The sequence below is a fragment of the Lycium ferocissimum genome, chromosome 11 (assembly GCF_029784015.1).
Source record: "Lycium ferocissimum isolate CSIRO_LF1 chromosome 11, AGI_CSIRO_Lferr_CH_V1, whole genome shotgun sequence".
Taxonomy (NCBI): domain Eukaryota; kingdom Viridiplantae; phylum Streptophyta; class Magnoliopsida; order Solanales; family Solanaceae; genus Lycium; species Lycium ferocissimum.
Window position 1 is genome coordinate 28,299,279 of NC_081352.1, and position 13,681 is coordinate 28,312,959.

The 13,681-nt window shown below is 32.5% G+C and overlaps 1 pseudogene; it reads left to right on the forward strand.

The window, feature by feature from the left end:
* The first annotated feature begins 7,286 nt into the window (after nt 1–7,286).
* On the forward strand, nt 7,287–13,318 carry LOC132037008 (5'-adenylylsulfate reductase 3, chloroplastic-like; annotated as a pseudogene).
* The last annotated feature ends 363 nt before the right edge of the window (nt 13,319–13,681 follow it).

The window sequence follows — 13,681 nt, forward strand, 5'->3', positions numbered from 1 at the left end:
TTTGTGGTGTTATAACTTATATTATATAGTAGCTATTGAAACACAATGATGAATATAATGAGTAGTTTGTTGTGCTGATGAGAATATTCATGCTTTGAGATTTCTATTTATAGGCTGGTAAAAGAAGCTACTAATTTAGTACTTTTTGTCAAAGTATTGGAAGACCACCAATTTTGAGTTGATAGTTTTGGCAGTGCACTAGTATATTTTATTGTAGGAGTCTACAAGACTCTAATTAAGTGCCAGTGTATTTTGAATTCTCGCACACAGACTAATAATAAAATGTTTGTTTTCCTGTAGGAGTCAACCAGTGCTTTTATAATCGTGTTTGTCACCAGTGAGTCTCCTAGTAGTCAACGCGGATGTCGACTTTTTTTTTTTTTTTAATAATAATAATTGAGAATTTTCGAGAGTCTGCAGTATACGGTTCAAAACTGGTGGATAATGAGTCCGTTACTCTATCATTAGTTTCCTACTTAAATACTAAATTTTTGTTTGCGGCAAAATTCAAACTTAACATACGCTAATATATCTTATCACGAGACTAAAGCCCTATTACAAGCGGATGTCGACTTGACATGAGATCATCTATTAGCCTATAAACCAACATATTTAGGTAGTCTCTATAATTGAGTAAACTAAATCACCAAAGGTATGTGTTGGGATTAGGGGTGTACAAAGTAAACCGATAAACCGCACCAAACCGACAAACCGAGTCAAACCGAGAAAAAAACCCGACTAGTGGTTTGGTTTGATTTGGTTTGGTGTTGAAAAAAAAATCGGACTATAATTGGTTTGGTTTGGTTTTAGCTAAAAAAAGTCAATTCGAACCAAACCGACCCGACATTACGTGTATTCGATCTTTAAAATATTTTATACATAAAAATATTTATTTGTAATGTAATTTATAAATATTTCTTAATTTTTTTTCATAGTTTTTCATCTATTATCATATTATTCAAGCTTGAACTTAGGATTTTGAATGTGAATAAGTTTTATATCCTATGGATGTTAGTAACTCATATAAAGTCCAAACCAAAACCAACTCAACACTAAGACTAACAAAAGAATTTCAATATACCCATAGGAATGACAATAATGTTGGATATCTATTCTTTAGTTTTGCATAATTGGTTTAGAGAGAGTGAAAATACATAACTTAAGTTTTTTTTCTTGTCATGTAATTAATACTTATTAGCGTACTTATTTTACTATGACTTAGTATTTTTAGATTATGGTCACTTTCTTTATGGCTTATTAATTAGCAATATTTATTTTAACCGATTTTATTATCTTTTGTTGAATATTTTAATACAATGTCATCACTCTTCTCACATTTTGTGTTATTTTCTTATGAAACACCTTAATTATATAGTTGTATCTTACTAGGATTGAAGAAATATTTGAAGTAAAAGTCATACAAACATATTCCGAAAAAAATCCGAAAAATCCAAAAAAAATGAATAACCCGAGAAAACCTGAGGTTGATAAACCCAAATTTTCTTTGGTTTGGTTTGGTGTATAAATTTAAAACCCGACGCAATTGGTTTGGTTTGGTGTTTAAAAAATCCGAACCAACCCGGTCCATGTACATCCCACCCCTACTTTCCAATATTAAGAGGTGTAGTTTCAAAAATTAGAAAAATAACACGGTTATGCTAAATGAATAAAATAAAAAATAAAAAAATAATCAAAAAATAAAAAAATAAAAATAAAAAAGAAATTAAAATAATAGAAATAAAAAATAAATTAAAAATCAAAAGAAATTAAAATAATAGAAATAAAAATAAATTAAAAAAAAAAAACAAAAAATAAACAAACCAAAAAAGTAACCTTGTAATTACAGAGCGTAATTACACCCAATTCTCAATCCCTCGAGAATTGGAGAGTGTAATTACACTCTCTCAATTACACCCAATTCTCACCTGCTTGCAGAAAACTCTGATCAAACAAATGCAGCCAAATTACGTGAATTACACTCCAATTCCAATTGATAAAGGTGGCTTTCCAAACAGGCCCTAAAGTACATGGATAATACTGTACCCGATGGTCTTCATTAATCTTTGGTGGATCGGTGAAAATCACTCGTTCTACGCGTCTACCTAGTTTTTGAAAATTATGAAAATCTTAATATCCCTATCTTACCTAATTAATGACATGATTTGTCGAGACCCTGCTGACAACCACTTAATTATAATATGGGCAGCAGTTCATTGTTGGATCTCCTCAATACAACCCCTTATAGTTTTCATTACCGACATATCTTTTTTTTTCTATTGCTTTAGTTTGGTCTTTAAGATTTTCATTTTAATGGCTAGTTTGACTTTTCTACAAAAGAAATCAGTTCACTATTGTTGAAATATTTAAGCGATCACTTCAAACAACCGATGAACGGTTTCAATTGAATTCCCTTCATCAAAAAGTTACCGAGGCAAATAAGGTAAAATAATTTTGTCATCTATATAAACATTTGAATACCTAAACATAAAATCCATTGTAGTGATAAAGATAGTTCAAAAACAGCTTTATACTGCAAGATTGAATCTTTTTAAATTCCCTTATTCAAATTTCTGCTGATAACATGAGGTCTCTAATTTGAAGTTAAAAAAAAAATAGAGCAAGCAAGTCAATTTCAAAAGAATCGTCTGTTATTTTAGACGCTAGTATTTCAAAGCCATCAGATTATTAGCAAGCTATTTTCCATGGGGCCAGTTGTAAAGCGCTTTAATTTTTATATTGTATGTACTAAGTTATTTTTTTTCCCCAAATTATTTTAATAACAAGTGGGATTTATTACTATTTACTACTAGCAAAAGAAGGAAATAAAATGTTGTACTATAATTTTAATTGATGGGCAAAATGTAGGAAAATATGCTTCATTCTATACTTTGTTTTATTATTTTTTATCCCCCATTATACTTTCTCAATTTAGGCATATATCCTTCATCTGATCCATCAAAGTTCTATAATATATACTATTTTTGTTATTTATGACATGTGGCATCCTCTAATCAAAAGACCAAATCGAGAAACTAAGTATCCCAGTCGGACCTCTTCTTCTTCAAGTTGTACATCATCAGTTTGTTCCATCGCGTTTCAAAATCAATTGTTTGATTCCAATGGCCCTTTCAAGTTCCAAGACTATCCCTTAATTAGTAGCAAATTACAATTTTTTGAAGATCTTAAATTTAGATGTTTTAAAGAAACCCAATGAATGAGAAGGTAATTTGGATGATTTTTAAACCCAACGAACTATATCCTATAAGGTAAGTAATGCTTTAACTTTCTATACAACAATTTTTTCTTCCTTGTTCTATAAATAAAATAATGGTGATTTTCGAAGTTCCACCTCAATCAACCTCAAAACTCCATTCAAGATAGTGTAGAACAAGCCAAAAATGTGTAATTGATGAAAATTGAAGTGGAAGAGACGAGTAACTATTCTTTGAGAGCGAAGGAAGTTGAAACATCGTCGTTCGATGATTGGATATGTTATTGGAGAATTTCGAGGATCTTATAGTGTAAGAGTAGGTGTTACACGATGCATGTTTTGGGTGTTCTTTGAAGATGACTAAGTGAGTTTGAATGAAAAAAAAAAAAAAAGAGGGGGGGGGGGTCCGATGGGTTATGGGGCGGGTATGGGTATTTTTGTTGGGTTAGTTCTTTTTGATGATGAAGCCACTTGTTGATATTTAACGGGGCATATTTAATACTTTGATGGATTCTGGGAAAAATGACCAAATAGAGAGGGGACAAAGTTTAACAATAAAACAAATTAGAGGGGTATATCTGACCCTTTTTCGATTTGATTGTACGATGTACATCCTTATGCATATTAATTTTTGAAGTTAAATATTTAAGGAGATTCTGCTGTCAAGTCGTTATGTTATATATATTTCTTTGAAAGATTGATTGTCATAGTTGTACCTAGTTGAGATTAATTTATTAGCATAGGTGATGGTATCTCTTTTCATGTTTCTTTCCTAATGCAATGTGAAATGTGTCTAGTGTGTTATGGCACTGCCTTCTTAACAATAGTGACTGCATCTGTGGATAATGTCTCTCTCTAAAAATGCTCGTCAATTCGACCTATCATGAGCTTCGAATTCAAATATACCCCCTGGGGGACTCAATATCCTCAGTGAAGTTTGCCCCACCAAAGACGCAAAGACACTAGTCCATTTTTAAGAGTAGAACCCAATACACATCAAAATAAGTTTTTTGAAATAGCTATATTTTTCCAACAGTCTAGTGTTCTTTGGAACTAGATCTCAGCGTAAGAGCCCGTAATATAGCCTTGTATGTTCGCTTAGTGGAGAAAATGTTACTTCAAATTTTGTAACATATGGGATGTATGTAAATGCTCAGCCGTTGTCCTATTAATTTAGTCTTGTATCACCCAAAACATTTGATACGAACAGGAATTTAAAAGAAAAATTTAAAAGGCTTATGACTTATTGACTTTGAGTAAAAATAGAACAATATTGATCAGTAACAAGCAAAATAAGAAAACAAGTTAATCGAATATATGAATGATTTGAATAAAACATGTCAAAACAAGGTCAAACACTTACACTAGTAGCTAGAAGTTTGGAGGGGCAAATTCTGATGTGTGCAAGACGCCGGGACTGGGTTCGGCTCTCTTTTCTGCCCAATAATACACAATTCAATATAAAGAGGAAGAAAGTTCTTTCAAACACTAATGTAGGAGAAAGTATATTTCACATAAGACAAGAATAAATAAAAGGAAAAGGACCCACAAGAACAAAGAGTGGAAATATAATTTCTTTATTCCCTGCAATACTAATAAGTTTATTTCCAATAATGACAATGAATCATGCTATTGTGTTGGGATTATTTTCACAGAAGGTCAAAATCAAAGAACTAAAGAATCTCAAATTTGGATAATTAAGTGAATGTGAAAATTTAAAGTTTTTGAATGTACAGATTAAATAAAACCATAAATAAAATTATGAATGCTCGTGTTTTGAAGAGAATTGTAAATCAAATTCTCTAGGACTTTCATGTTTATGTTCTTGTTATATATCCATATGAGACCATATCTTTGATTCTTCTTTCGCTTTTCCGTTTTTCTGGTCAATCCCTTTTTTTTTTTTTTTTTTTTTTTTTTTTTTTGAATCTTTGTATGTGACTAATTAAAATTCTCTGCCTCTACATTAGATAAAGAGAGTGTCTATTTTCTTTACGTATCCGAAAATATCTTAAACCTTAACTGAAAATTTCTGTAAAAAAAAAACAAATCTGAAATTTTTAGAAGAAGCATAAAAAATGTATAAGAATTAAATCTCTTACTGCAATACACAAATTATTTCTCTCAATGTACCCGAGGTTGTGGAATATATTTTCCCAGGATAGAACGATTTACTCACAGTTGTAGCGGTACTGCAAACTCCCAAACTCCGGTGACAACGAACTCACTCGAAGGCTGTAGATCACACGAAAATTTAATGTGCAAGAAAAAGAAGAGAGGAGATGATCAGAAAATTCGTAAGGAATATCTGAAGATCAGTAGGCTATATATAGCCATGGAAGCGTTGGTTCAGAAAGGTTTACACCCTTCCAGAAAAGTTATTCTAATTAATCCGAAAACCCGGATCATGATTTGGATAATTAATTAATAATTAAACAATTAAAAAATTAAATTTTGGTCCAAAAAAATTAATCAATCAATTATCCAAAATCGAAGCCGAGCGAGTGACGACGGCGGCGCAAGGCTTGTGTTCTTCTCAACCCTTTAGCAACTAGAAGGAATGCTTATATATTTAAGCACATGAACTTTTCTTTCCACCACCAATGTGGGAGAAATGCTTCATCCAAAAAAGCAAATAGGAAAAAATTCAAAATTTTCATTTTCCTCCATATTTCTTCTCTCTATTTTCCATCCAACAGAGTGAACTTTTATATTTTTGTGAAAGGAAAACTGTGATATTTTTATTTTAAATAGTTCATTTATAGAACGTTAGAAGGTCGAGCCTAGTCATGTGTAGTTCACTTGGATGAGAGTTTTTTTTTTAATTAAAATAAGAACTTCCAACCAATTTTAATTAGAAAATGGCAAAAACGACTTTTTATAAAAATAAGTGAAAGTTGCATGATTTAATGATTAGAAAAATTAGTTTGACGACTTTCCTGTATTATTAATACTATAAGCTCAATGACCTTTTGTGAAATTAACCCTGCTTTAATGTGGAAAAAAAAAAGATTCGGAATGAGAATTATAAGGATGAAAATTGTTAACATCCTCAAGTTCGTCTTAAAAATTATTTTTTCCCTCCATTTTTATAAATTATAAATACAGTTAAGAAAAGATTTGGTGTGTAAAAAATTTGTCCGTAAAGTAAGGATATGCATTAAGCCTAATTTATATACCAAGTGCATGACCAAAACGACCAAGTGTCCTAAGATTTAGGAAATTACAAGGACAACCATTATGCAACCATTATGCAACATGCATTGTACAATTTTTAAGAAGAAGCTGTTTGTCTACAAAATTACTCTCCACCTTATTTGTAGTAGAAAAAGGTTCTGAGGGACCTCAAGTGTATTTTTATCATTTTTATTACTTTATCTAGGGGTAATTAATCCTGGTACTATTATACACCATTTGCTAGTGATAATTTATTCCTGTACTATTTCTAATCCTGCTCTAACTTATCCCAAACAAAGAATAAGTCTGTACTAAATTTTTATGGCATAATACATAAATAGGCCCTCAAATTAGGCCTCAGTTAACAAGTAATGTCCTTCAACTTTGAGTGTGCACAACTAGGCACATCAACTTGTCTTCACTTTGTCAGTTGAATACTCCAACTTACAAAATGATTATCTAGACACCTCCAAAATTTATGTGTCACGTCAGCATTTGTATTTACGTGTTCAACCTTATATAAGTTAAGTTGCCTACTTATGCACACCCAAAGTTGGAGAGCATACTTTTCAACTGAAGCTAAATTTAAGGACCTATTTATGTATTATGTCAATTTTTATCGCAGGACTATTTATGATTATCCTACATATCAAACAACCCTTTATATTTGACCAAATAAAATTCCAAAAGCACGTCCAGGTACAATGAAGTCACCTTCTTCAGGTCCTTTTTTTGTCTTTTATAAAATCAGATAAAAAAAAAAAAAGCACTATGCAAAATCATAATATTAGCATTAGCAAAATTTGACAAATTCAACAAAAACCCATAAAGCAAAATCCTCTATTTTTTGTTTGTAAAATCTTCAAATTAAATATTTTGTGTTTGCTAATTTGAGAAAATGGCTTTGGCTTTCAGTTCTTCAACTGTAATTCATGGCTCTCTTTTTTCATCTTCTTATGAACAACAACAACAACCCAAAGGTACCAATTACTTTTTGTTCTCTCAAATTTTCAATTTTTGCACTTAAAACTATAAATGTGATCAAGATTATAGAATTTGATCACCTGGGTTCGGTTTTTCTTTTTTCCTTTTTTGGATTTATACCCTTTTTTGTCCCTTAATTATTAGTAATATTTGAGTAAGCACATTTAACCTTCAATTAATTGATTTATGCGCTTTTGATTCTTTTACTTGTGAATATTCATAAATGTACTATAATTATTATCTACATCAGTGTTTTAAAAGACGTTTTTGGGGCGGGCCCCGGGGCGAGGCGTACCAAAAATGCACCGAAGCGTACAGGCGGGCCGTAAGCCCCAACCTTCGGGGCGTTCGCCTAGGCGTAAGCCCCAACATTTGGGGCGTTCATTTGGGGCGTAAGCCCCGGGAACTTTTACAAATTTGAGCCAAAATTGCTTAATATTTAAAAAAAGAAGAAGTTAAATATCCAGTAATTAACTCATAGTAAATTCTCAAACTAAATATCTCAAAAAGTCAAAAGTTTTTTCTAATCGTTTATCCTAATTTCATAAGCTTTTCTCATTGTTGTTTACGGAATAACATATACACTTTACACCTTTGTATGCAAAGTAAACTACAAAGCAAATAGTTTTGTCCTCTAATTCTTACTATCTTTTTCCTTCTTTATGCTTTATTTTCTTCAAGATTTTCTTAGCATTCTTCAATTTATCTTTTTCAAGATAGTTTTTAGTTTTAAAATTTATTTTGATATCACTCTAGTTTAGATAATGTTTTGAAGACTCTACTCTGACTATTTGTATTATAATGAGTATTGATTTGTATCTAGTTTTAGGTTTTAAAATAATAACTTTATATTATTGTCAATTTTATCTTTGAATTATTAGGATAGAGTATCATTTTGTCAACTCTAATTATGTTTCATCATAGTCATGTTATTGTGTAATGCATCTTTACATTCACTTTTTCAAGATTTTTTTAATAGTTCATGCATATGTTAGCATGTTAATAATAAATATATACATTTTTATACCAATTCTTTTTGATTTATATAATTTTAATATATTTTTTACTTATATTTTTATTTCATTAATTTAGAAAATATTAAAAATTAAGTACCCATGGGGATTACGCCCAATGCCTCAGGGCTTACGCTTGGGCGAGGCATATGTAAAACGCCTCGCCTTACGGCCGCGCCTTTTAAAACACTGATCTACGTAGAGGGACCCAAAACACACTTTTTAATTAATTGAAGGGTAAATATCTTGAGTCATATATCACAAGGACCAAAGAAGAGAATGTACCAATAACTTAGGGGCTAAATGTACTAATCCACACACCCCCCTCAAAGTTTCAATATTTGCACTTTACTGATTTTTTATTTTATTTTTTTACAGTGTCTCAAATGGGTATTATACAGACTATGGATGGGCCTCAAATTCCACTGAAAGCAGTGAATTTTACTCAAAGGCGTTTTGCTATGAAGCCATTAGTTCCATTAGCAACAACTATCATTGCTCCGGGTGAGTTAATTAAATTTTAGTAATTTGTCTGAATTTGTGTGATTTACTGCTGAGGGAAAATAACACTCTATGTCTATTTGGAGAAAATATTTATCCGAAATGACCCTTTTATACATTATTATACACTTTTATACAAGGCTGATACATTGTCTACAGTAAGTGTATATTGTTGTATATTGTGTGTATAAACACTGTTGCAAAAAAAAAAAAGTTGGCTATGCGCAGAGGCGGATTTAGGATTTGAAGGTGGTGGGTGCCACAATTTTCTTCAACATACATCTTGTTAGGATGTGTATTTGGGTCGGGTCCATCTCTTTTTAGTTTATTCGGGTCAACTTAATAGGCTTTTTTTATTTGTAAATATGAAATTACATCTCAAAAATCAAGAAACGAACATAATTAGCATCTTAAACAAGGAAGCATACCCATTAACAACAGAAGTAAAATCAACATTTTCACCAAGGGACTTGCATCTCTTATGTATATTAAAAAATGAATTTGCACAAGTAAAATAACATCTTCAATAAGAGAATTACACCAATCAAAATAAGAAAAATAATCGAAAAACTCTTCAATAGGTAAATACACCCCATAAGTAAATGTAAAATTAGGGAAACTACAAGTTCTAAAAAATAAATCATAAATTTCATGTTTTTTCTAACTAGTGCTTACGAAATTTTTATCATAATTTAAGTAGTAAAGTGATTTAAATTTAATTTAACAATTGTAGAATAGCATAAATTTTTATAATACACTCCCTCCGTCCATTTTTATTTGTCCATTATACTAAAAATATATGTCCACTTTTACTTGTAAGTTATATAGTTTGAAAAACCAAGACATAATTTATCATTTTACACCTATTTTACCCTTATTATTAAGTACTCCAATTTATTTTTCATTTTATTTATTGCTTAGTAAGAGTTTTCCAAGTCAAATAAAGACAAGTAAACATGGGCGGAGGGAGTAATAAACAAAAGAAATTATAAAAAAAAAAAAAATTGAATTTTGATCTCAATCCAAAATTCCCATTGAGACCCAAGTTTTTCGATTTAAATACTCACAGATTTGAGATTAAGAGAAATGCTTAATTTAAGGGATTTTGAAGTTTCTATTTGTGTGTTCTCGCTAGAGATCACAGATAAAATAATATAAAAGAGGAAAGGCAATATAAATAATAAAAAGATAAATAGAAAATTGGGAGAGCCGAAAAGGGAATTACTGGTACAAAGAAATTAAAATGCACAAAGAAAAACGGGAGTCGAAAAATATTCAAGATAGATTCAAACTTGTGTCTACCAGCCGTGGCTCCTTTGTCTAATTTAAGACTGGGGGTAGCAGGATCAAATATTTAACCTAATTTAAGCAAATTACAACATAAGTATATAAAACTATTATTAATCTAGGGGTGCCATGCCACCCCCACCCTAAAGGGTGGATCCGCCCCTGGCTATGCGGATGTAGATTAAAAATATGGCTACGTGGATTGTGTATTATTAAAATTATCCTTAATACTAGATATATTTTAAGAAAGGGAAAATAACACTCTATGTCTGTTTAGAGAAAATATTTATCCGAAACGGTCCATATTTCTAATATTAACCGAAATGACCCTTTTATATATTATTATTATACACTTTTATACAAGGTTGATACATTGTCTACAGTAAGTGTATAATGTTGTATATCGTGTGTATAAACACTGTTGCAAAAAAAAAAAAAAGGCTATGCGGATGTAAATTAAAAATATGGCTACGTGGATGTAATATTTTATGCTTGGTTGTATATTATTGAAATTATCCCTATGTTGTAATGGAAATTTGGAAATGACTGGAATATTTTTTGGGGGTGTAGAGATGGAAGAGAAAGCAGAGGCAGAGGATTTTGAGAAATTGGCAAAGAAGTTAACAAATGCTTCCCCTTTGTATATAATGGATAAGGCTCTTGAGAAATTTGGAAATGATATTGCCATTTCTTTCAGGTATATTTGCCATTTCTTTCAGGTATACTTTTTGGTTTCACATTCTGTATTTATATTGGGCATGACACATAGATAAACAACTTAACTTGACCTCAACTGACAAGTAAACTCCGTAACTTTGAGAATAAGTAAACTCCGTAACTTTGAGAATGCACAGCTATACGCCTCAACTTGGTTTAAGTTGGCCCTGTAAACACCTCAACTTTGAAAATGCACATCTAGACACAGCTAAGTTCAAGTTGTCTAGATGTGCATTTTCAAAGTTGGAGTGTTTACAGGGCCATCTTAAACCAAATTGAGGTGTCTAGACGTGCATTCTCAAAGTTGGGGTGTTTACTTGCCAAATGATGCCAAGTTGAAGTGTTTATATTGTTCTTCTCTTGATTATTCGGCTGTATTGTGCTGATTTTTTATGCTGAAGATGCTTGTACTATTTTGTATCCAAAGTAATTTAGCCTCCAATTGATTGTTCTTTGGCCAAATAATTGTCAAATAGAATACCTATGGATGTGTAAAACCACTTTAATTTGGGAAATTAATGTAAAAGAGGAGTAGTAGCTACTTATAATTGGAAATGAGGAATGATAAAAGCCCATAGAAGTATGATGAGTGAGCAGTAGAAGTTTAGTATTGAAACCGAAATAACAATCTGGAAACTCCAATATTCAAGATTTTTGGTGAAGAGAAATGGCCTGGTTCTAAATGTCTACTAAATAATCTCTTAGTTACCGATTTTGGTTGCTATAAAATTTGAATGTTCTGAGCACTTTTATTGATGAATTACATTGCTTCAGGAATATATTCGACTGTTATGCATGCTTGAAGTGAATGAATTTAAGCGTTGTAGCATACAAAATTTTGGTTATATTCTTTTACTTCATAAAAAAAGGTATAGTTTTTATTGCATAGAACTTTTAGAAGCAGAGTACTCCTAAATGTGTATATGAACATGGCCAACTAGTTTCATTGATATGTTTCTCACTAAAGAGAACTCATGCTGCATTGCAACTTGTTAATTTTACCAAATCAATAATCAGTTAAAGCTTTGTGTGCTGGCAAATGCATGATGATTTTAGAGGTCATCATGCTATTTCGTTTTTTGGTCATTTTGGATGTTGAGTCCTGATATTGGATTTCCTTTAAGAGGTCTCACTCAAATGACTTTCTAGATTGGTTCTTCTCTCTCTCTCTCTCTCTCTCTCTATGATACTAAATAATATCCTTATTTTGCAGTGGTGCTGAAGATGTTGCTTTATTAGAGTATGGTCGTTTAACTGGTCGTCCATTTAGAGTATTCAGCCTTGATACTGGTCGATTAAATCCAGAAACCTACCAATTATTTGACGCAGTGGAAAAGCATTATGGCATTCACATCGAATATATGTTCCCTGATGCTGTTGAAGTTCAGGCCTTAGTAAGGAGCAAGGGCCTCTTCTCTTTCTATGAAGATGGCCACCAATACTGCTGCCGCATAAGGAAAGTTAGGCCCTTGAGGAGAGCTCTCAAAGGTTTACGGGCCTGGATTACCGGGCAACTTAAAGATCAATCCCCTGGGATCCGCTCTGGAATTCCCGTTGTTCAGGCGGACCCCACTTTCGAGGGATTGGACGGTGGAGCAGGCAGCTTGGTAAAGTGGAATCCAGTTGCTAATGTGGACGGCAATTTGGAATTTCCTTCGAGCCATGAACGTTCCGGTGAACGCATTGCATTCACAAGGTTACGTTTCTATTGGATGCGAACCTTGTACGAGGGCTGTCCTACCTGGCCAACACGAGCGAGAAGGAAGGTGGTGGTGGGAGGACGCCAAGGCCAAGGAGTGTGGTTTACATAAGGGAAACATTAAGGATGAAAGTGTGAACGGTAATGGAAATGGTGCTGCCCATGCAAACGGTAGTGCTGCTGTTGCTGATATTTCGACACCACGGACATTGTAAACTTGAGTAGGCCTGCAATTGAGAATCTATTGAAGTTGGAAAATAGAAGAGACCCTTGGCTTGTTCTTTATGCACCTTGGTGCCGCTTTTGCGAGGTAATTTATCTTCTCATCAACAACTTCTTTTTTCTCCTCTGAAGGTGATCCAAGATTTAAATTTGACGGGTTCAACCTTTGTAGTTCTTAGCACTGAATATACTGTACTTTTGAAATTATGGCTATTTGTTGAAGTTTTAGTAGTTTCACATATGTATCTTAATGTCCTTTCTTCTGAATTTATATAGGCAATGGAAGGATCCTATGTTGAATTGGCAGAGAAGTTGGCGAGTTCCGGTGTGAAAGTAGCGAAGTTCAAGGCAGATGGTGAGCAGAAAGCTTTTGCACAACAAGAATTGCAGCTTGGCAGCTTCCCTACAATACTCTTCTTTCCTAGGCATTCTTTATAGCCCATTAAGTACCCGTCGGAGAAGAGGGATGTTGACTCCTTGCTAGCTTTTGTGAATGCCCTCAGATGAAAGGTAGATAGTGTTTCTACCTATCTTGATGTGAAGCTATTCAGCAATACAAAAGTTGCACGTAAGCTGGTCTGGACACCACGGTTATCAAGAAAGAAAGAGACTCGTGGTTGTATAGAAGTTAGGTAGCAAAATATACTGTTGTCTTTGTCCTCTGCAATCTGCATTCTTCTTTTATTTTTAGCTTTTCTTATTATATCCATCTCTGGCTAGACTTAGATTTCTAGGGACTCAGTTTTTTGAATCAATATAAAGGGGCTTGTTGTGGTGAGCAATTTCTCTTTTCCTCAGTCTTCATGAATATACAAATAATTGTAGTGTGTTCGTTTGCTCCAAGTGGATAACATTGGCTTCAAATTGCAG